At 50.0% G+C, this 24,578-nt stretch overlaps 1 protein-coding gene across 3 annotated transcripts in view; it reads right to left on the bottom strand.

The window, feature by feature from the left end:
- The window catches only part of R3HDM2 (R3H domain containing 2), a 57,019-nt gene that overhangs the window by 30,684 nt on the left and 1,757 nt on the right, over positions 1-24,578 (bottom strand). Inside the window, exons 2-4 of one of the 3 annotated variants that reach the window (XM_050715937.1) lie at positions 23,136-23,408; positions 6,779-6,837; positions 5,929-6,001 (exon numbers count right to left, since the gene is read on the bottom strand). The exons of 1 other annotated variant lie outside the window; for it this stretch is intronic. The gene's annotated coding sequence lies outside the window, so the exon portion shown is untranslated. The remainder of the gene's footprint in view (positions 1-5,928; positions 6,002-6,778; positions 6,838-23,135; positions 23,409-24,578) is intronic. One more of the 3 variants, XM_035570261.2, reaches the window with a different exon arrangement.

Below are 24,578 nucleotides of genomic sequence, written 5' to 3' on the forward strand. Positions count from 1 at the left end.
CTGCGTGCCAAGGCCAGCCCGAGGGCAGCCACGAGGGATTTCCATCCTCACCTCCACCCCGAAAGGGGAACGTTGAACTCTACCTCCACTGCCTCCTGGCTACGTGCGGGCTGCAGCTGCCAAGCCGTGACAACGCAAGCAGCAGCTGGCCCTGGTTAGGCAGGAATGAAAGCAAGAGACTTCTGCATTTATGGTGGAATGGGTCCAGAAGCAGAGCTGGGAAGGGCAGGAAGCCTACAGCTAGCTAACCCTCTTCCTGGCCTTGCTTTTCTGAGCGCAGACGCTGCTGCGAGCTAAATGAGGGCGTAAAGGCGGCATACGGCTGCTTGACTGCAGTCCGGCGCTGCAGGACAGAGGCACCCAAGGGAGCTTCTCCCGCCCCACGAGAGGGTTAAGCTACCTCTGGTCTTGGAAAAAAGGAAAATAAGCATGAGTGAGCCCCGCTCTCTCAGTTCCTGCCCAACCCACAGCCCCAGGGTCAAGCCTGCATGCTTACAGGCTTCGCCACGTGCTTCAAAGATGAGAGGCTTGACTCATATCCCCCCACCTCTTCCCTGGGGGGGGCTCATCTTTGTTTTCTGAGGCTCATTCCAAGAAGCACTCCATAGGGCAGAGCGCAATCTTAGGGGACAGGCCCAGCCCAAGCCATCTCCACGTGCCCCACGAATGCAACACGGAGCTCCCACGCTGGGGAAGGAAGGTTTCTCGCTGCCAGCAAGAAACCCCGACGCAGCCCCCAGAGGCTCGGCTCTCCGCGTCCTCGCGCTGGTTCTAAACACGAAGGCAGCACGCTTAGAAACAAACCAGATCCAATCGCAATGCTAAGCAGAGCTGAAGCGCTCTGAGGACTCAGAAATAAACACCCTGAGGCTGGTGACTCACTGGTGGGCAGGACAGTCCCCACCAGCGCCGATGGACGACCCAAGGCATTCTCAGCCCCGGGAGCTGGGCAGGACAGGCTGGGCAGGAAGGGCTAGCCGGGGTGCTGGTGCTGCTGGAAACCGAAGGCAGCGAACTTGGGGGAAGGGGGGAGCAAGGACCCTCTTCCAGCACCCACACGAGGCTGCTGGCGAGCCCCGAACAGCACCGAGAACCTCCCGCAAGGTTAACTGAGGATGCTCAAACGAGGATGCTTCCCCGATGGGTTTGCTCATTGGCTTCCAGGTCCCCCAATGAGAAGCGCGGCTCCGTGGCAACCAGCGTTGTCACCAAGAGCAACCAGCCAGGCCTGGGGGTGAATTGGGACCCCCCCAGCGCAGCGGCTGCCGTAGGAGGGGGCTGCGCCTTGAAGGCGTTGAATCCTCCCCAGCTGCCCCCAGCCCGGCCTCGCTCCGCACCCAGCCTCTGCAGGGAGGCCTCCGTCCTCCTGCTTCCCCGGGCACGGCAGCCGGGGAAGTTCCCGTGGCATCGAAGTGCGCTCCCGGCTGCAGCAAGAGGCTGTTAGGGGAAAAAAAAAAAAATAGGCTTTGCTAGCAGGACCCCCGAAGGCTGTGCAGCTGCTGAAACATCACCTGCCGGGGCTGCTCGGCCAAACGAAAGCCCCCAGCTTTTTCTTTTTTTTTTTTTTTTTTTTGCTGAATGGGGATGCCCAGCAGCCCCCCAAGAAGCTGGAGCCTCAGTTCAAAAGCAAAATGGTGAGGGGGCTTTCACCCCCCCCCCCTCCTCCCACAGGGAATGGCTCTGGCGAGGAGGAGACTTGCTTCGGGAGAAGGTCCCGAAGCCTTAACCGGGAACAAGCAGAAGCTGCGACCGTCTCAGCCGACGGGCAGCCCCTCCAGAGCTCTCTCCTCTAGCTGCGGCGAGGGGCTTCAGTCTTCACGCCCTTACAGCTCCCCCTAAAACAAAGCGAGACGCACACACTGAAATGCAGGAGGGCCAGCTGTATTTGGCTGCACAGCGCACAGGCTCCCTGTGCTTAGTCACCGCTTTAAGTCTTAATCTCCACCCCCACATTACATCAGAAAGGTGAAACTGTGATGCAGATGGAAGGTTTGGACTTGAGGTGGAAAGTAGGCGGGGGGGGAAATAGCCTCGTGTGAACCAGGAGGCAGGAAATGCAGGTGAGACAAAACCCTCTAGGGTTATAACCTATAACCTCTAGGTTATTCTGCAGGATATCTGCATGTCCCAAATAACTCCAGGGTGGGTTAGAAGATGCCAGCTGAGTGGCCTTCATCCCCAGAAGGGGAGAAAACTTGTCTGCTGAGCAAACGCCTGCAGCAGCTTAATGCACCGTGGGCCCTCCTGGCTGTTCTGGTGGCAGGAGAACTGTCCCGTGGGGACCCGCGCCCGCACCTCTGCAGGTCTGCGGCGGTCGAGGCTGTCCCATGGACCAGAGCCCTGGGAAGAGGCTAGAGTCTGCTCAAGCCCCACGTCACTTCTAAGGCCTTTGAAGGGCCGCTCACCAGCCTCCACAGGTGCCCGGGGAACTGTTACCACCAGGGCAGCGCTTCCCAGGTACGTGGTCCATGCATGGATTGCGTTATGCAGAATAATTCAGACCACCAGACAGCTCCAAGAAAATAAAGTTAGCTTGTTACCTCCCTCGATCAATGCAAACACTAACATCAGGACAGGTGTCAGGCTGCTATTCCTGTCCTCTGAGTGTGTGACACAGCTGTTGGCAGGGCTGCCAAAATACTCTTCCTGCGATACGCACGCATCAGATGTGCCAGAACAAGAGGTGCTGAGTGCCGCAGCCTTTGGGACTGCGCCGCCCTGGGCAGGGCGGACACCTACCCCACCGCACTCAGGAGCTGCTACTGAAACGCTTCCTTCCTAGATGCAATGGAGCAGTTTTCACTGAAAAGGAGTAGTTCAGCAAAAGATTGAACAAAACCCACCACTTAAGTGAAAGCACGAGACAGGCCGGCAGCAGCGAAGGCAGCGCACAGCAGAGGCAAGTGCCTGCCATGCAGCTGAGCTCCAGGCAGGAAGAGGGCTCCACCACACAAGTTCTGCTGCTACCAACAATTAGGGGAAAAAAAGCCACTTTGACTGAAGGCCCAGCTGCTTTTCATCTCACAATCTCCACAGGAAGAACAGCACCAGGGGCTGACAATGAAAGTTCATCGGATCATTTAAGGGGAGCACCACAGTGCCCTGGGCAGGCAGCAGACGGAAGGAAGGCAGAGTCCTTCTGGGAGCGGAAGAGATGTTCTCTCCTCCCCGTGAGGGAAGGAAACAGAAGATGCTATTGAACTGTGTTCTGAAACACGAATAAGCCCAGCCACCTACCCAATGCCTCCCCACGCTCCACAGGGGATTCTGCGGTTTTTAATCTGGCACCTGCCACATTCAGATCCGGCTCCTTGTGGAACGAAAAACTCACTGTAGAACACTTTGCGCTTGTCTCAGGAAAGAATAATTAAAAGCAGAACAATCTGCTTCTTCCCCCTGCAGATTCCAGATGTTCTCACTCAAGACAGGTCTTTGCTTCACATCCCGAATGGCCACACTTGGCTGCGTGCAACTGGAATTGCTGGCTCCCGCAGCAGAAGGCTGCGTTTCAGTGGCAAAGAAGAAGTAACTACCACTTGCAGCTTCGAGCTCCTTCAGGAGGGGAGGAGAGGGACCCAGCGTGTCCGGCCACACCAGGCACAAGGCTTGGAAACACCCAGGCCACATGAACCAACACGGAGGGGAGAAATATCGGTTCATTAACAGATTCTCTTCGTTTGCCAGGAACACGAAGGTGGCAATGCCTACTGCCCCACCCAGTCAGCAGAGGGATGAGGGGGCTCACAGACAAAGAAAAGCAGCAAAACAAGGGAAGGATTCCCCTTCCCGGCTCCCCCCATACACAAAAACTGCTGCTGGGGTGCAGGAGCAGCAGGAAGAGTTGTCTCGCGCTTGACGGGTAACTCCAACATAGAGCTGAGGGATGCGTTCAGAGAATCCAGCTCGATTACCTGCAATATTCAGGCCCTTTCTTTTCACTCCCAAAGCAGCCTATACGCTACACAAGATCAGAGCTCCCATCTAATTTCTGCTGTAAAAAGCTGATGACACAAAGATGGCAATCAATGGATTCACGCACTCTGGAGACATCCTGGGGAAGATAATTCAGTTCAGAGCTGAAGCCAGAGGCTGTAAAGATCCCCAGATCCCTCCAAAATCCTCCCCCTACCCTGACTGTGCTTACTGCTCAAATTTTGATGCACGTTTCCTTTTTAAAGCAAGAAAATGGTGGTGTTGGGGAAGGATCTCGTGAAGATGCAACCAGGCAATCGAGACAAGTTTTCAGACCCTCAAGAGCCCTAGATGGAAACGTCGGACTCCATCGCCAAACTGGTACATTCCTGGCTGCTCTACAGCACATCGGGGTGCAAACATTTCTTAAGCACTTGAACTCAATGGGTAAAATTTGCTTATGCCCAATTTGCAGGTGTGGAAAAGGTGACGCAGAGAATTCCTGCTGCAGTTCTTCGATGCCCATATCCCTAGGGGGCATCGTCCCACGACAGGTTGGACAGAGGAGAAAGGAACCTACTGCACAAACCTTGGGAGAGTTTGCAAAGAAATGAGTTCAAATGATACTGAAGAAAGTGGGGGGTTTAAACAGTCTCAGAGGCTTAAAAGTTGTCTTAGCCCAAAGTTGACAGCAATAGCAGCCATCTTCAGTCTTTCTGCTCTCCCCTCTGTTAGTCCAAGGAAATACTGTTTATTTAATGTTTAAAAAAGAAACAAACAAACAAAAACAACAAAAAAAGAAAACAGTGATGCTGTTCTTCTTTTCCTTTTCAGTTTATTTTGGGAGCTGCAGTGAAGCCACGTGAGAACCCTCTCACCCCTTTGTTTATAAAATCTGGGGGAGAAAAAAACAGCCGATAGTTAAAGAGTGAAAGGATCACAGAAACCATCAGTATAAACATTTCTTGAGAAGGCAGGGATCAAATTCAATCCAAATGTACATTTACAGTGCTGGAAATGTTTGTGGGCTCACCGAGGGTCCCTAGGCAGGATGGTGAGAAAAAGAAAAGAAATCTGAGACGAGAATCCCCTGTCAGAGAGTTCCCTTCTCCATTTCACACCAGTCTTCCCTTCCCCATCACGAGCTATTCCTGTATTCATCCGAAGACCAGGGAACTGCTCCCATGACGTCAAAGCAGTTTCCCAGCAACAATTAATGAGGGCTGTCCACCACAGGGGTTTCCTGAAAAGCTAGCAAGGAATTATCCACCTACTTTCTACAGCGTCAAGATGCAACAGGACAGCAGAGAACAGGGATTTCTGTTAACCCTGCCGGGGCTCAGAAGCAGGACTCTGGCTCAGTTCCCGCTGCCACACGTCACAAATCTTTTGGAGAGCCCCAAATGGAATTCCTGCCAAGCAAACACGCTCGCGGTGAGCTATCACATCAGGCAGGCAACGCGTGCAGCTGCGGGAGGTGGCACCCAGGCTCAGGAGAGATGTGTGACATGAGAAATAAACCCCTTACCCTCTCGCCTGCACACTCCTCACGTGCCTTGCCCGTGCCAATCAGAAGCAGGAGCCTAAACATTAGGAAGCTGGCTGAGAGCAAGGTATTCCCCAGTCCAGCTTGCCATCCTCGAGCTGACCTGGACTGGCAAAGCAGATCCTTGAGCTTTACAACCAGACCTAAATCATTCCAGCTCCTGGCAAACCTCCTTGGGAGAAGAGGGGTTTCCCTCCCTCTCCTTTCTGTTTTCAAGGCTGATGCTCCTGCTTATTAGCATGCAGGTAGAGGATCCTGAGGCATCTGAGACACTAAACAGCCAACAGGTACAGAGCAAATAGACTCTGTGGCTGCTTCCCATGCAAGATCCAAATTGATGTGATCATCAGTCAAGGGGGGGGAGGGATGTTACAAGTCAACACCATGTTTTGGCTGCCAGCTGTGAGAGCTGGACTTGACAGCGAAGCAGGAGTCCGAAGGGCAGGTGAGGTATTCACCTTCCCACTTACCTACAGCCCAAGCCTTCAGCAAAAGGAACTCAGGTGCTGCTGCTGCTTGCAGGTCCTCAAGCTACAGGTGATGCTTCCAATTTAAAAAAAAAAAAAAAAAAGCATTTCCAAGAGATGAAGGGAAACGAAACAGGTCCAATGCACCAAAATAAAGATCTTGCAGTACTGTAACTGGCTAATACACCACAACCAAGAAAACCAGTTCCTAGCGCTAAATATCAAAGGACACATTATTTCTAGTCTTTTGTTTCTTAAGCAAGAGTGGATGATGAGCATGTGTGAGAAGGAGGTAAAGGGAATCCAAATTCCTGATTCCACTAAAGCCAAATGCAATTTACTGAGACGTTTTCAAATAAAAGACGGGGTTAATATCTACTCGTGAATACAAATACAGCATACGTAGTCCCACAGAACACTAAATTGCATGAACTGAGCTAAGAATTTCACGTGGCACATAGCCAATTAACAAGTAGTCCACTTTTGTTATCAACTAGCCAGCTTCAAACAAGTAAAGCCTCTAAAATATAACCTGGCAGAACAGCAGGGAATATTTTGTCTTTGTAAAATGACCAGAAACTACCCAGGAGCAAGCTGCATAACCACCAAGCTAAGACTCAGGGAGTACCCATGAGACTGTCACGGGGAACTCCTTAATGACATGGAAGAGTACAGTGTGCTTATCGGGGATTCCCCCATCTCCTGGAGGTGCCTTCTCAGCATCACAAAAAGAGGAAGGAGAAAGCTCAGCGTATGTTAGCAAGCCATGAATGGCTCAGAGAGCCACATATTCATTTTAGTATGGCATCTTTTTAAATTAACCCCATCAAGCAGCAGAAATGCAGTCACTTACCAGAGATGAATGATGTCAGGTCCCCATCCCTGAACCACTTGCTTGCATTTATACCTATGCTGTATTTTGCACGGTGGGGGTGAGGGGAGAGGAAAAGAAAAGTCTCTGGTCAATCTTTCTCAAGCCCAAAATAATTGGAGACTTAATTCCAAAAATAAACTCACCCTGGTGGTTCTGTACTCTCAGCAGGTCATCTGTTTCCTAATCTCGATGGAGACTTCATTGCCACAACCCGTTTGAGAGGAATTTTGCCAAGGTAATTTTGCTTCTTAGAAGACCCCGCCAGCTCTCACCCCTGAATGAAATGCTAGCAATCTTTGCTGCTGCTACAGCAAGCTAATTGCTCTGACAAGCAGCTCTGAAGCAAAGCAGAGCCCAGCTGTTCAGAGGGATGTCACAGAGAGCTCTGCCAATAGCCACATGCACACCCCCCTCCTGCTCTCATTCAAATACTTCAATGGAACTGCCTCCGCAAAGCCCTGAGAAGGCTTTAAAGACACAGCAGCCTTGTTCTGCCAGGCACTGGAGCAACACAAATGTAGGTGCAGGAGCAGAGATAGCACAGTAAGCCTAACCATCTTCCAGCAGGATTCAAGTGCACGGACGACACTTTGGGGAACCCCTGACACGTACCGAGGTAGGTTACAGGCGGCCTTGCTTCACTGCTAACCTTGGTGCCATGAACATTCCCAAGGGGTCAGCTTTTTTAATGCTTCCATTTCAACGCAGTTATTCTTTCTTGCTCGTTTTGTCAGTACTTAATCGCTAATAAGACAGGAAACGGGAAATGCAAATGACCCTAGAGAGGTTTTAAACTACTCACTTGCTTAAACTTTCCCCAGAAAGGGGTTTTCCATCCCAGACATGCAGGCTGCAGTCAGGTCCCCTCGGCAGGTATCACAGCTTGCTCTCGAGCACCCTGGCCGAGCCTCTCAGCCCAGCAGGGACAGGGACGGTCCCTGCAACTCCCTGACCCTCGCCAGGCTCCCGAGTCACCTCCTGGGTTATGGAGATCTGACTACGGCTCTAAACACCGGTCTAACAGCAGCCACCCGCCTCAAACTCTCCTCCTTCGTGTCAGTGGTGCCTGCCCCAGGCGAGGTGCAGCCAGGGCCAGAGGGAACGTGCTTCTGCAGGGCCTCGTCAACTCCACATGCGACCAGGTCAGGCAGCAGCTGGCCTTAAGGAACCTCCTCGCTCAGGAGCAGAGCAAGGAGCAGCAGGGCTCACCCGGCGGCTGTCTGTAGACAAAGGAGGTGAAGATGGGAAGGCAGGATCAGCCCCAGGCTCAAGAAGGTAGACAGGCTCAAGTGAGACAGCTGCAAGGTGGTCGGGAGGCAGTTTGAACAGACAGCTTCCATTAAAACCAGAACCAACCACGAAGGAGCGTAGTGCTGTGCTGGTAAACCCTCTTCAGGACTTGTCTCTACCACTTTTGCTAAGTTAATACAGTTTCTTCTAAGTGATGCCCCGTCACAGGCAAAAAAACAGTCCAATGCTTTTTAAAAAGAACAGTAACAGACAGCAGAAACCCAACACATTTCAGCTCCATGGCAAACTAAGGTTCCAGCCTGCACAGCAGACCTGCCCTGCAAAGCACCTAAATTTCAGTGTATACGTGAGATTGTCTTTGCCGTTTCAAAGCCTCCTGAGCCAAGCCTGCCATGCCCGGGCACAGAGCAGATGCCTTCTCCTTCGTGCTGAAGCTGCTGTGACGCTGCCTGTGGGCAGCAGCTCCCTGCCCACAGCAATACTGACACTCCGAGAGGTGTTCTCATGGCTAAAGGCAGAAGAGAAAGCAATGACAGAAAGGCAAGACAAACAGGAGGTAATGAGACAACAGTCACTTGTGATGCTCTGACTGTTTTCAAGAGAAGAGCCACAATTACCCAGTCCCTGCACTGGCGAAACACAAAGGCTTCATGGATATTATGAGATCTCCCCATCAGGTGTGAAACAAAGGACTGAAGTTTACGCCTTCTGTTCCTGGCCACTTCGAGATTTCTTTTCTCCCAGCTCTGATCTTTTAAAATGAAGGTATCCGTCCAAGGAACCACGATCTCCCAAGCTCTTTGGGAAATAGCCACTGCTGTCTGAGCTGTGCAAGCTTGCAGGACGAGGGCCTTCAGCTGAGCTTGTGGGCTCTGCTAGGAGAGCAACTTCTCGGTCTGCTGCACAGCCAGCACTGAGAGGTAGCGAGTGGCCGTCTTCGCACCAGCTCCATGACTGCTCACCAGAAGCCAGGCTGGATGTTCCCATCTCCCTGGCAGAAAGCCTGTGCTTGGAGGGACTCTCTGCAGCACCTGAACCCAGCAAAGCTGTAAGACTTGGAGATTAGATGAGCAACTTGACATCAGGGGATTTTCCCCACGTTTAACTTGTCTATTTTGGGGTTGTTTCTTCCTGTCTCCCAGCACCCAACCACTCCCCTGCAGTTTCAGACCTGAAGTCCACAGCCCTAAAGAAGCTCCAGCAGCTACTCTGCAAATGAAGAAGCAACAGAGGAGCTCAGGTCCGCGAGCAGTGCTCCAGCGTGCCTTGCTCAGGCCAAGGATCTTGGCCCCACAGAGGGAACCTTAAAATCTCCACTAAACCTCGCAAAAGCAAACCAAAAGCTTTATTTTGCTAAGGCATACCTACGGTCTGATGCACACTGACTCAGGACTGTTAAGGACAGGCAGGTGCCCTCTACTTTGGAAGTCTGCAGTCGCAAGATCAGTACTGTAAAAGGAGGCAGCTTCAGATGCTGTTCTTCCCTCCCACCAGCTCTTCCTATTTTCCACGGACCCCAGCCTCCTGCTTCAACCCTGTTGTCACCTCTTAACGGTGCTGTTAAAGCAGCATGAAAAGAAGCTCCATAACCTGAGCCTGAAAACCTGGTCTCTAGCACTTAAGAGGCCTGGCAGATGGCTAAGCAAGAACAGATTCCAGAGCAAGAAAAGCCTTCCAGCTCTAGGACACAAGCACCTGCCCCAGACAGCAGACGCAGCCTCCTGGGGGCTCAGCCAGCCCTTCCAGAGATCACAGCCCGTTATTAATATGAAGGCAAAACGCTGCCAACCCAAGAAGCAAGGGTGTGAGAGGATTTTCCTAAGCTGCATCTTTCTCCTCAGATGGGGAGACAGCATATCCTGGGTGGGAGGATGAGGAGAAGGAAGTGTGAGTCAGCCCCACCAGCAGCCTCGGCTGCCGCAGACTGGATAAAGCCCTACAGAGACTTTGCTGCCTTCTGCCTTTCACACCTGAGAGTCGTTTGCTCAGGTACCGCGTGTGTGCATGCAGCGAAACTAGGTCAGGGAAAGCGGGGCACAGAAAAGATGCCGCAGCTCTGGGTGTTGCCTGTGCTCGCGGCTTGCAGGGAAGCTGCTTATGCCGAACGCGGTAATGTCGCGGAGCAAATGCCAGCAACACGAGCGCAGAACAACGGCACGACACGTTACCTCCCTCTCTGGCAGACATGTACCAAGTGAGCCTACGCTCCACTTTTCCCAGGCCAGTTGCTGCTGAGAGGAGACTCGTCAATTAGGTAGCGGATATAATCTCATCACGAGGGGAGGGAAAAAAAACCAAACACCTCCAGACTTGTGACACGGATGCGGTGGGATGGCATCGCTGCAAACCCACAGCACCAGCCCTGGACAGGGCTCCCCCCTGCGACAGACGTGCTCCAGGCAGCGTCGGGAACCGACAGCAGCTGCAAGGGGAGAAGAGCATCACCGATGGCCTGGGCGCATCAGGTACCCACCTGGACCAGAACGTCCCTCTCCGGAGAGGGGGAGCAGCGCTGCATGGCGGCGAGGGAGGAAGGCAGCGCTTGGGAGGCTGGAGGGCTGCATCACGGACTGTTCTTCGGGTTGGAACCGACCTCGGTCGCTGCAGCAGGCTGCAAGAGGAGAGGTTTCCAAACCTGGGTGCCTAACACGAGCCAAGTGCTGCCAGGTATACACCAAGCATCTGAGCTAGGGGACCGGCTTGAGCAGGCAGACAATACCAACAACTGCACATGACAAGGAAAAAAAAATCTTCCAGGAGTCCTCCAGGCCACGGGCTTGCCTTTTTTTTTTTTTTTTTTTAAATGCAGGAGCGTGCATGCAGCAAAAAAGATTTCTTGGTGTTTGGAGCCAGGAAGTGGGAAGGATGAGAACTGCAGCACACTGCTGATAGCAGCTACCTCCTCTAACACGCCCCAAGAAAATAGCTCCATGGACAGCCAGAAGCAGAGCTGTGGAGAAATTGAAAGTGGAGGCCAGCAGAATCCCCGCAGCTGGGACTGAAGGATGGATGTGCTGCTCTTAGCCTTTTTCAGGGGGCTCATGAACAGAAAGGAAAGAGACCAGCCAGAATTCCTAACTGGTCCTACAACCAGCATATATTTCTCATAGGGCCCAAGGTCTCTGCAGCAGAGACCACAATAAGGGAGCGAATGGTAGAGTGAAGAAAAATAAAAAAGTCCCTGCAGAGCAGAGGAGAGGCCACCCTCCAAATTCCCCTCAAGTCAGAATCGTGAGTGGTTGACACTTCTGAGAGGGGCAGGGAAACCCAGGCTGTTAGGAACTTCGAATGGCTTCTGTACCAGATGGGAAATAAATCCAAATTAGGGCCAAACAATAAGATCCAAGAGGCAAGGCCTGCCCTATCCTCAGCTCACCCCACTGCTGGAAATCCACTTCTCTCCAGGTGCTGCACAAACACCAGCGCGCAGAATAAAGGCACACACCACTCTTACACACCCAGGACCCTAAAGCAATGCAAGGGCGGGGTGGAGCTCCTGAAGGTACAATGAACAACGACCATCTGGAGAGACTTTCTTGGCCTAAGAGAAGAATTCAGAAAATAGACTGTATGTAGGTTGCAGATTGTCCCCTGCTCAACTGCTTCTAGGAATGTGCTCCAGACGCGTGAGGCCCAAGGTCCAGGGCGCTGGAGGCAGGGAGGGAGGCCAGGAAGGCAGCAGCAGCGTGGCTCTTTCCTCCAACGAGATCCTTCCCTCCTGTCGCCTGACTTCAAGGAGGGCATCCTCCTCCTCCCCAGCTCCACTTGGAAGAAAGTTCAGAAGCAGCAGGTACGGAAAGCAGCTAAATCCATCGGCTCTGATGGACAAAAAGTCAAAGGGATATCAGAGATGGAGGAAGGGGGGGGAAAATGATAGCAGGAGAAAATACCAATGCTGAGAGACCTTCAAGGAAAGTCAGAGGAAGGGATGAGCTAAGTTTAGTCAGTAGCTGGAAAAATCCTTCCAAGATGAAACATCCTGCCCTCCTGCTCCTTTTAAAGCCTGTACTGCCATCTCTGTTGGAAAAGGGTCCCTGTACCATGCATGGCAGAGAAAACAGAAGTTTTAAATTAAAAAACAAACAAACACGATTTTCCCTAAGTAAAAAATAAAAAACTCACAGCACCCCACCACCAAGCAGCTTTAAGCCAGCCTCAGCCATGCCCAGTCTCTGATGTTGTTTTCTCCTCCACCCTTGTGTGCCCAGAAGGCTTTTCTTCCCAGGCTGAAGCCTGTCTCCAGGCATTAAAAAGGAAAACTTATATTATTTTTTTATTTTTTTTTTTTTAAAAAAGGAACCTTCCATTCAAATCCGGCTCAGCTGAGGATGTGTTATCATGGCAACCATCCCCTCCCTGTCTACCCCAGCAAGGAGAGCATTAACCACACAGATCTGAACGATCCTGCGCTAGCACATGGACTGCAGCCAAGCCCCACTACCCCATGCAGCCCCTCCAAGCCGAGGCCAGCGTGATTTGACATGAACCAGATCTGTCAATGGCCCAAGACAGACACGTGGGCAACCATGAGCAGTGGAAAAGACGTAGCACACTCCATTCAGCTCCAAACACTGATAAATAATTCAGGAAGAGAAATGCCGCAATACAGAGCAGAGCACGGTTTAAAAATAGAACATGTGCTGATGCCAGAGGAACGGAGGGAGAGAAAAGCAGAGAGGTGGCATGAACTAAAGCCTGCGTGGCAACAAGCCGTGGGCTGGCGGGCGCTGCAGCCCCCTAGCTCAATGCGCTGATCCCAGCAGATGTTTATTTGCTCACCCTTTCAATTAGGAATCCCAAACTATTATTCACATGGCACCAGCAAGCAGGGCTACCCCTTCTGGATCGCAGCCCTGCAGCGATGCACGTACCCAAGAAAAGAGAAAAAGCCTTCACGCTGGAAAGCCCGCGGCGAGGACAGGGCTGAGGCGTGCCCGGCGGACACCAGCGATGCTCAGCTTTATGCGGTCCGGTGCTCTCTACGGGGTGCGGGTAGATGCTAGAGGCTTTTCTCTATGCAGCCAGTCTCCTAAACTCAGCTGCCTTGCGTTCAGATGCTTCCACTCATCCTACGTACCATCCATCACTAGCCAACTGTCCCATGTTTGACGCACTTTTTTGTAACGCATTGCACAGCATCACCACCACCGCCACCCTTTTAGGGTCAAAGAGCTCAAGAAGCCACTACCTTGCCTCCAAACTCCACTGTCCTTCCCGCACTGATAACTGCGCAGCAGAACACCCCTCTGCGCTGACTTCGCACATTCACCTGTCCCAGCACATCTGCAATTTAGGTGCCACCTGTATTTTCCTTTTTCACAACAGAAGTGATGTAAGTAATACCAGAAACATCATTATTACCAATTACAATTACCAATTATTACCAATAACATCATCATTATTAAAGAATTTCCCCTTCCAGCTGCAGACCCAAACACATTTCACATTTACTATCAGCTATGAAGAAGCCTTGGTCACAGACAGAGTCCCTTTATCCCGCTTTGCCACAGGCGGCTCTCCAGAAAAGAGGGGCCGTTCCAGGCTCTGCAGAACCTGTGAAATACTCTGACAGATGGCCGCTTTTTTCTCTCCTCAGAGTTTCAAAAAATAACACCAAAAAGACACCAATCTCTCCCTGCCTCCTCGCGAAGGCGAACAACATCAGTTTCCCAAGTATTTATAAAGCAGGAAGCTGCCATTAATAAGAAAAAGCAGATTTATTTTTTTTTATAGGGAAAAATAATATGCTATCATGTACAGCTAATTCAAAACCTAATAAATCTGTAGGCAGAAGCAGCTTACTGTAAATATTTCAGGTTCTCTTCCCCCCCCCCCCCCCCGAATATCCAAAAAAATTGAAAGCATAAAAAATGAGTGGAAAAAAAAGTTAAAAGGCCACTGAAAGGAAGTTCAAAAGACAGACCTAGATGACTACTTGTAAAAACCTCAGTCTTAAACAGGAAGTCATAAACAAACGGCCCCTTAGGTTCAAGCAAAGATCTCCCAAAACGTATTTTGCCCTGAATTTGAGCTGAAGTGAACAAAGCCATATTGCTCAGCCTTAATCAATGGAGCAGTGCAAAGCAGAGTTCCCCTGCTTCTCTGAAATGCAATATTCATGGAAATCCTGCCTAAAACTAAGCACGCTGCCTTCCCGGCCCCTTTACCTTACCACAAGTTACACAATCGCGTTCCGCTTGACATGTGAGCTGCTGGAAAGGGGCTTTAAGGGGAGGGAAAAAGCCACGAGCTCATTGCAGCTGAAGAATCATCGAATCGTTAAGGTTGGAAAAGACCTTCAAGATCATCTGGTCCAACCACGACCCTACCACCAACATCACCCACTAAACCATGTCCCTAAGCACCACCTCCAACTTTTCCTTAAACACCCCCAGGGACGGTGACTCCACCGCCTCCCTGGGCGGCCCATTCCAACGCCTGACCGCTCTTTCTGAGAAGAAATGTCTCCTCATTTCCAACCTAGACCTCCCCTGGCACAACTTGAGGCCATTCCCTCTAGTCCTATCGATGTTTACCTATGAAAAGAGGCCAAACCCCAGCTCCCCACACCTTCCTTTCGGGTAGTTGTAGAGAGCAATGAGGTCTCCCCTGAGCCTCCTCTTCTCCAGACTGAACGACCCCAGTTCCCTCAGCTGCTCCTCATAGAATGGCTCGGGTTGGAAGGGACCTCATGCATCACACAGTTCCAGCCCCCCTGCCATAGACAGGGATGTCACCCTCTAGATCAGGTTGTCCAGGGCCTCATCTAACCTGGCCTTGAACACCCCCAGGGATGGGGCATCCACAATTTCTTCCAGCGCCTCACCACCCTCTGAATGAAAAATTTCCTCCTAACCTCTAATCTAAATCTCCCCTCTTTTAATCCAAAACCCTTCCCCCTTATTCCATCAATATCTACCCGAGTAAAGAATCCTTCTTCATCCTTTTTATAAGACCCCTAAGAGCTGGGGTCTCCTTCAGCAGGCCAATGAAGTGCCCCCTCTCTTGACAAAACCACGCGCCACCATTTCCAGCGGGCAGGCCCCAGCCAAGGCTGAGCACTGGGGACCCGCATTTACGAGGCAAACCCACTGCTGGCACGTTTGGTCTGACATCAGACCGAACTCCCTGCCTCGCCTCAGTCAGAGAGGAGGCTTTCATAGCCCTATTCCCACGATTTTCCTGGTTTACTTTAGCCACCAACACTGCTGTGGGGTTTCTCTCCGCAACACACAACCACACAATTCCTCAAGGAGTTGTTGCAAAGTGTTCCCTCCCCAAAATCGCTGTGTTTTACTAGTCTGTGGGATCCAGGCCCAAAATTATTATAGAGAGTAAGAGCAACAGACCGTGGCCTACCAAGGGCATGGGAGTGCTATAGGCGCATGGGAGTGCTATAGGTTTAAATTCTGGGAAGTTTGTAACTCTGGCAGACGCCAGGCCTAGAGCAAAGGCTCCTCTTCTAATCAGGAAACCAATCTGAGAGGACACAAGCACGCAACTTGAGAGTGAAAGCTGCAAATCCCTTCTCATTGTGCAGCCGATCCCCTTCCCAGTGAGGATGACCACGACTTCCTAAAGCAGGCAGGCGGAGGAGATGCTGACAGCTTTTCTAGCAGAGCTTCTCCTCACGAACCACTCCCCAAAAATACACTGAGAATTCGGTAACTGTCCACAGTCTACACCTTTGTGCCTGTTGTTAAAGTGCAACTTTAACTCATATGTAGCTTTGAAGTTATGTTTTAAATTAAGGATGCATTTGATGGAGAAAAGAAAATAAAAGCAGGCAGTAATCATTCTTCAAAGCGAGTTCAGAAGAAGCCTCACGTTATCCAATTTTTCTACATAAAGTAATGAAGCAAGTATTGTATCACATCAATAGCAGCAGCGGGCATTTCCCAGGCAGCCACAAAACTCAAAAGCCATGTCCTCAAAAGTACATTAAACTGAAGCCAAGAAAAATAAGCTCAGTCAATTAAAAAAAACAAACACACACAAAAGCACTAAAAAAAAAAAAAAAAACCAACAGCAGAACAGCATTTTCACCTGCAGCAGAGCCAGGTACCCTGCTCACTTCAACAGGAGCGGCAGGGCTGTGCCCTGCAGTTCCAGCAGGATGAATCTTAAGGATTCCCAGGTTCGAGCTCTCTGTCCACAACCAGCAGGGTTATAAGATGTTGTTCTTTGCTGGGCCAAGCAGAAAGGCTTTGCAACACCTCCCAGCCACGAGCCATAAGGCTTGCCAAGATCAACTCGATCATAACATGCTGTTATCAGGATGCTTTTGAGGGAGGGAGGGTAGTTAAAGCTTACACAACTATGCCAACAGTATTTGCGTTCGTATCTTATCTGTCCAACTCACATTTGAACACAGTGGACCCAGTGAAGGTACTCTGACAGAACAGTTAAAACCTCAAAAAAGCCTTCTGATAGTTGACCAGCTAGAGGGAGCCTGTTAATGCTCCCACTAGTGGCCAGACAGACTTATGAGATCAATCCTTAGCACAGAATCCATCCGCAGAACGCCGATCGTTAAGGAGCCAGGCTGACCAGTTCTGCCGCTGACCAAACAGTTCATTTGTTCATACAATTATGTTGTCACAACCCCGAACACAGGCTCAGCGATAGGTCAGAGGTTTCATTTTCGGAGAGCTCCTACCATAAGCAGCAGCTGTATCAGATGAAGCCCATTTGTACCAATATGAGCACAGCATCAGGCAAGAGTGCGGAGTTGCTTTCACTCGACCAGCAGAGCAAAGTCAGACTGCTCAGGCTGCTAAAAGCCCACACAAACATCGCGGCTGAAAGCTGATATATCTGCCACTTTCCCAGATTCAGGGAGCTACGTGCTGGGGAGGCCACCTCCAAAAGGTGCCCAATGCCCAGGACTTCGCGTACACCCAGAGCGCCTGCTGCTGTCAGCCCCATGCCCCTGCGCAAATGAGCCCAAACCATCTCAGTCCCAGGTCCAAACCTGACACGGGGGAAAAACTCAGCAAGGAGCAGACACTCAGCTTCTGGGCTTCTGTAACTTTAAAGGTGGAAAGAAGCTTTAAGATTTGAACAACCTCACCCAGCCGCAGGCACAGGATCTAGACCACCCCTCTGCATTTTTCCCCATGTTCTAGATCTTCATTCTGCTTCCTTCCTAGTAAGAAACCACAACAGAAGGATTGGGCTGCGAAGCACCTTCTCATTTTGGTTTGCCCATGGGGAAAGAGACAGGGCAGGATCCTATTTTCTAATAGACAGCATACCTGAAGCTTCCCCAAAGAGGTCAGTCTCTGAGATACAGGGAACACCTTCCATAATAAAGCAGCTCTTGTGTCTAAACTCAGCTCAGAAGAAATTAGTTTCTCAAAGAAAAGGATGTCAAAGCAATATATGAATTTTATAACTTCATTAAAAAAAAATATAAGAGAGCTGGCATAAAGAGTAGGCTGCATCTGCCCACACTCAATAATCATCACAGAAATTCACTGGGAGGCAGCAGTGACTCAGTCTGCACTACACAAAGACAGCTTGTGCTCACAATACATAATGAAACTGGGCTTTATAGACGACCATAAATCTGCATGCGCCCCATTGACAACACATGCAAGGGAATCCCAGCACTGACAGACATGGGCTTGGAATTATCAGCCCTTCCTCTTGCTGCTACCCTAATGGATAATCTCAAAGCTTTCCCCCACCTCTTCCCACGCTAGGAGATGGATTTCATAGAATCACAGAATGGCTCGTGTTGGAAAGGACCTCAAAGATCATCTTCTTCCAACCCCTCTGCCATGGGCAGAGATGCCACCCTCTAGATCAGGTTGCCCAGGGCCTCATCTAACCGGCCTTGAACACCTCCAGGGACGGGGCACCCACAACCTCTCTGGGCAACCTGTTCCAGCGCCTCACCACCTCTGAATGAAGACTTTCCTCTTAACCCCTAATCTAAATCTCCCCTCTTTTAGTTCAAAACCATTCCCCCTTGTTCTGTCAATATCTCACTGAGTAAAGAGTTGCACTCCATCGTTTTGACAAGCCCCCTTTAAGTACTGAAAGGTTGCAATGAGGTCCCCCAGAGCCTTCTCTTCTGGAGGCTGAACACCCCCAGCTCTCTCAGCCTTTCTTTACAGGAGAGGTGCTCCACCCCCCCATCATCTTTGTGGCCCTCCTCTGGACCCGCTCTAATAGCCCCACATCCTTCTTGTGCTGGGGGCTCCAGACCTGGATGCAGCACTCCAAATGAGGCCTCCAAGAGCAGAGCAGAGGGGGACAATCACCTCCTTCCCCTGCTGGCCACCCCTCTGTTGATGCAGCTGGCCTTCTGGGCTGCAAGCATGCACTGCCAGCTCACATCGAGCTTTTCATCCATCAGAACCCCCAAGTCCTTCTCTGCAGGGCTGCTCTTACTGAGTTCTTCACCCAGTCTGACCCCATGTCCAGGATTGCCCCTAGATTTCTCCTAGAGAAGTGCTCTGTTGCACCCACTGCTCATGCCGCCAGGAGGCCATGCCCAGCTGTACCCACGAGCCAACAAGCCCTGGTACACCGACTCCTGCTTCCTTTCTAAACAGCAGCGATAGTTCCCCTTTTTATAAAGGGACAATAATAATCAAAACAGTAAGAAGACAGACAAAAAAGGGCAAAAAGCTGAAGTGCTCAAGTCAAAACACACAGAGAGCCAACCTCGCGTGTTAGCAGCCCATCGAGATCGCCCAGGTCTGACAGCAGCACAGCTCCACACCTGCTTTTCACAGACAGGAGGGTCCGAGCTGCAAAATTCCTGTGATATGATTCAGAAGGAAGAAATGACATCAAGTCATCAGTACAACCTCTCGTCTCAAACCAAGCTGTTGGGCAGCTGGCACTGGGAACAGACATGTACATTGTTCCGCTTGTGTGTTGAATTTCGATTTAATAAAAACAGTTGGGCAGCAGACAAGAGCTTATATGAGGCTACCTCCCTCCTCTACTGCTTGGGGAGACTGCATATTGTCTACCTGGATGCTCACTAAAGTCCCCAGAAATCTGTTTTGCCACAGCTCTACTTGGGCTAAATTTAGCAGAATAATGGAAGTCGTTGGGAGGTGTGCAATTGATTTAGATATCTGCACTTTAATGCTGCCAGGCAGCTCGTTTCTGCGTGATCCCCAAGTATCTGGAATGAAAGGACATCCCAAAAAACATCAGGACATGCACTGGACTATCAGCGGATCTAGGAGCTGATGATCCACATTACAAGACCGCCAGGAGCTTGAATTGGCCAAGTCTCTACGATGGTGCCGGAGCAGGTGTGGAACACAACAGTGTTTGGATGTTGTAATAATCCATTGCTACGTTATGGAACAACGCTGAGCAGCAACACGTCTTTCGCCAGCACTTTTGCTTGTTAAACAAGTCAAAAGTATTTTGAATGCCTTACGACTGCTGAACATAAGAGCGGTAGTAAGTCTCTGTTGCTTGTTTTCCATAGTCACCGTGCTTGGTCCTCAGAGCTGGGGTACCTTAACAGACAGAGATACAAAGCAAAACTTCTTTGCTAGCAGAAGGTAAAGAGTGGCATTAATTACCTCTGATTCACAACTCACAGGTAAGCCAGAGAGCTTGCCTTTAGTTGTAAAAAAAAAAAAAAAAAAAAGCACTGCAAACACCCATTCTACCTTATCTGAAGTACTGGGAAGGATCAGCTCAAATGAATGTCTGCACTGATGTAAACTAGGCAAAACTAGCTGCTTGCTGGGGACAGAGACTATCCAAACACCAACTCTTTGTACTCCACTGCAGAGAGGAAGGGAACCTACAAGTTACATCAGCTCTAAACTTCCTCTCACAGCCCGACCTCCAGCAGCAGCACGGACATGGCTCTGCCAGCTGAAGGTGCTGCACCCACCCGTGAGGTCCACTGAAACCAGCGGCGCCCAACACGGGGCACCCAGATATCCAGGGCTGTCAGCACCTCTGCAAGAAAGAAACCACGGTACGCTACCAAAAATACAGAGCATCAAAATAAGCGTATCGCTCTAAAAGAGCCTATTTCACTCACATTAACTTCCAGATACGTACACTTCAAAAAAACTGCAACGGGCACGTGGAAAAGCCACCAGCAAGTGCAGCCGTTTGATCGAATCTGGTCCCAGGAAGAGGAAGCCGTGATAACAGCTCACTCAGGCAGAGGCGGTGATCGGAGAGCAGGACTCTGGGCTCTTCTCAAGCATAGTCGCTTCAGTGCCACGCTACGAGCTCCTGAACAGTACGGCAGCACCACTCACTCACCTCATCTCCCAGGGCAACTGTTGTTCCTAAGGAACTGGAATCCTCAGGCGAAAGAAACCAGGAGAAGGACGGCATGTTATTATTAGATCGGTATCGACATAAGCTGGAAACAGAATCCAAACCCCAAACTAACCAATTCTACCTATTTGAAACTTCGGCCTCAGTTAGCAAGCCGCAAGCATAGCATCAGCTGAAGCACCCCTCTCACTTGACAGACCCAGGAGCGTCAACCATCACTGCCACTTATTTCTCCAACCTCTCCAAGTCTTTAAGATACGCTACTCTTTAAGATACGCTACCAAAGCACGTAATTAAAAAAAAAAAAGGGAAAAAGATCCAGACCAACCGTAAAAGTCATTTGGGTTACAGCACTTACTTCCTCCCAGGATTACACTTCCCTGCCAGGGCTACGTCAACAGCAAAGAGCCACAGATGCTGTCTGCCTTTTATTAGGTTTAGGGGCTGAAGAACAAGTTGTAAGTTCTGACCCTGCAGCTGCCTCTTCTCAAAAAAGAAAAAAAAAATCAAGTTCCTCAATTAGTATCAATATAGTTGAAGCTTACCATTAAGTGATACATAATGAGGTGAAACACAGTGCATGTGCGCATATATACTAGCAAACATCTGTGCTGGGATTACCTTGATGCATTCTTCACACTTTTCAAACAACTCTTTGCATGACAGATTCACACTTTTCAAACAACCCGTTTTGGCATGAAAGCATTCTCTGTTCCCCCACCTGATTCTACACAGGAATTACGCCATGACAAAATGACTTAAGACTTAACATTTCTCCAATACACTAATTCTTTTCTTTATCTGTCACCATCTACCACAGAAAGAAAGACAAGAAATAAAATTTAAAGTAGGTAGATGGGAAAGCTGGAACACAGCAGGTGAAATCCAAACTCCACTTTAATCGGAGAAAGCTTTGGTTCATACAGCGCCTTTACAAATAACTGCAGAGCAGGGTAGTATAGGTGAAGACAACAGAAAAATGTTTAAGCACTGAACAGAAGGTAAGCCTGGAACCTATTCTCCAGGTTATCATTACTATTTCATGAAGTGGGTGATTTATACACCTTCCCCCTGAAAACAGAGCTTTAGAATAGAAACACTGACACAATCTTAAATTTAGCAACACAAATGGCATCACTACTATAAGGGGAACTTGATGCATCTGCACTCTGACAAGAGGATAGGATATCAGGGGCAGAACAAGAGGCGCTGCAGAATGTCTGGAGGAAGGGGTTTAGGGATCTGACGCGGGCACGCTGCCCTGCTCTGCTCCTCAGGCATCCCTCAACAAGTGAGCCTGCCTGTCCCCCGACCAACTCCTGGCAGTTCTCCTTCCCCTCTAATTCAGTTGACCCCTCTATTCCCTCCAAGCCTTTTTCAACGCTTGTTGCAGACGACCTGAGACAACTACAACAGGGACAGGCAGAAGCGACGAATACTCCTTCAGCTGCTATGAGACCGAGCGATGCTGCTGCCCCTTCTCCTGGCACTGCCTCCTCCAAGCAGTGGCAGAATCCCAGGTCCTTACGCAAGCGTCTCCCAGCCACAGAGGAAGTGACTGCACGTCATTTTGTAAGTTCTCTGGGACTTTGCTCGCTTTCTGTATAAATCCACGTTACTTTAGGAAGTGTTAGTTTACTCACAGCCCTCGGCTTTTACTCAACTAAAACAAGACATGCAAAGTCACACGAGTTTAACTCAACAGGTGACATAACACCTGATGTTCGCCAAGTCAGCGCGGTTTCGGACACGTGCAGTGCCCCCCTCCAAGCCTCGTTTGCTGGGTTTAGCTCCTCCTCGTCACACAAGCCCCAAAACCACACGAAACACTATGATGTTCAAACCAGCTGCATCACGTTTCTAGTTCGGTGCGGCACAGCGCAGTCAAAATACCCTGGGACTGCTCTCAGCCACAAGACGACCTCGAAAACTTAAGCCCAACGTAAACAACTGTAAACCACTCACCTAGCAGTGAGTCTGCAGGAAGCCTGGAGCAACTGTCTGAGAAATGCAGTATTTGCCCCAAGAACGGATTAACTTTAATCGTCAGCATAGCATATAGTCCTGCACTCCACAGAGCAGGCTGCTGAAAAAGCCCCTAGGTAATGCTGGGCCCAGAAAACTTGAGCTCATTTAATGTAAGCCCCGTGCCTGGGTAAATCGGATTGTGGCTGAGACCCCAGGAGACCCCACCAAATGAGGATGTGGACAGACTGGCTTCCTCTGCCACCTCATCAAGAGATGATCCACAGGTATGTGATTCTACAGCCGCAGCTCACAGATGTGAGAGGACACAGGGTGCTGCAAGATGCGCTATGTCCTGGCAAGCAGCACCCACTTCTTCTAGCCCAACAGCTAGTACCCTGGGAGACTGCAGATCTTGTCCCAAAACAGCAAGCCCCAATGAAGATGCCTGGTGAGAAATCAAAGGAAATTAGTTCCTTTAATTCCACTCCACCGAACATCCTACCAACCTAGAGACCTGACCCTCACAGGTCACGCAGCCGAATCTCAAAGCAGCACTCGACTAACTTCATCTCTGGATGGAGAGAAGCCTAGCTACAGCTACACCACAGAATTTAGCTTCTCAGTTTTGGTCTGAGGAAGATGTGAGCAACCAAGGCCATTAAGACCCACCAAAGAGGAAGACGGTGCCACAAACCAAAGTCTGATATTGTTAAATCACTCCAGGTTTCATCACGCTCATGCTACGCAGGTAGCTCGAACTGGCCCTCAGGAACCACTGGGGAAAAACTGCAAAGCCTGACGGCTAAGGGGTCAGTTGGCTCCAGATCCTACTCACCTCCAGGTCACCAGTCCCCAGTCAGTCCCCACTCCTGAGCAGGGGTAGAGATCAGAGAACGGACCATATCCAAGTGATGTTTCTCCTTCACAACTGGCATGAGTTGAGTTGGGAGTCTTAATCCAGCTCCTCAAAAGCCAGGTGGCTGTCTCCAGCAAAGCATCATCACTGCAAGCAACCTGTTGAGATCCATCCTCACTTGTGCAATCCCTGGAGTCTGAAGTAATGGTTTACTATCCAGTGAAGCTGCCATCAAACATCACACTGTGCCAGCTTGGTGGACAGAGAAAAAAATAATCAGTCTAATGTCTATCCTTGTCATCTAGACTGTCGAAAAATACCCTCATATTTGCAAATATACACATACACACACACTGGAATAAGCTTCCGAAGTTTGTGTACATAGAATCCACCCTTATATTCCAAGGAAACAGGAATGAACAGGGGGAAATCTTTAGAAATAAATGTTTAATAGCACACTGAAAATACAAAGAGCTGTGGATGGGAGAAGCGAGACCCTAAGAGAACATCTGTTGGGGAAAAAAATCAGCAAGCCAACTGCAAACTACTGAATTGTCATTCAGTAAGGAAGGAAGATTACTGCAAGTATCCTCGGTACGATTTAACGGAGAATTTCTAGCATGAATTCAAGGAGAAGGACACAGAGGTTATGCCAGTCAGCCTTAACAGCCTACAGGTGTCAAACAGGACAGAAGAACGGAGCATAAGGAATCGGAACTACCCGAAGTTACTACAGGGAACCAGACCCCCAGGTCTCAAAGGGAGATGGAGAACAGGTCAAAGCAAGAGATGAGGCGAGATTCTCAGCAAGTACCAGTGAGAGAAAACCAAACTGAGACCAGCCACACATGGAGTTTCTTTGCATGCTGTCAGCGGGAAAAGGAACACCGAGACAAAGACTTGGAATCAGCAAGGGCACAGCATTTTGATCTGTACGTGGGCAGGCGTTTGCTTTTGACGAGCAGGTGAGGTCCTACAACACACTCCCATTGCTCCTCATGCAGATGGAAGAAACCAATTCTTGTACATGGCAATGATATGATATCTGTGGACTATGTCCTGCTCTCCTCTCGGGTATTTTCTTTTTAACACCAGCCAGTGTCCCTAGCACGGCTGGCAGGTAAGGGCAGCTCTGCTGCTGTTAGTCCCCAGGTTTTGAAGCAGCAGCCACAAAACTCTGCCAAAGGGTTTCCCTCCCTTTTGCTACCGTTAGGATATAATTCTTCAGCCTATCCTTTGTTTGGTGATAAACAGACACCAAAGCCTGGCAATGTTTCCAGCTCCCCAAGCAGGTTATCTTCCTTTACCAACACTTCTTTTCAGTACCCTTCCGCTTTTTAAACTTTAACTTTGCTCCAAAACAGAAGACGGACAGTAATCTGCATCTACTCAGCAACATGTGCAGGACTAAGGCTAGCTTTG

The sequence above is a fragment of the Cygnus atratus genome, chromosome 29, assembly GCF_013377495.2.
Source record: "Cygnus atratus isolate AKBS03 ecotype Queensland, Australia chromosome 29, CAtr_DNAZoo_HiC_assembly, whole genome shotgun sequence".
In the NCBI taxonomy this organism is placed as follows: domain Eukaryota; kingdom Metazoa; phylum Chordata; class Aves; order Anseriformes; family Anatidae; genus Cygnus; species Cygnus atratus.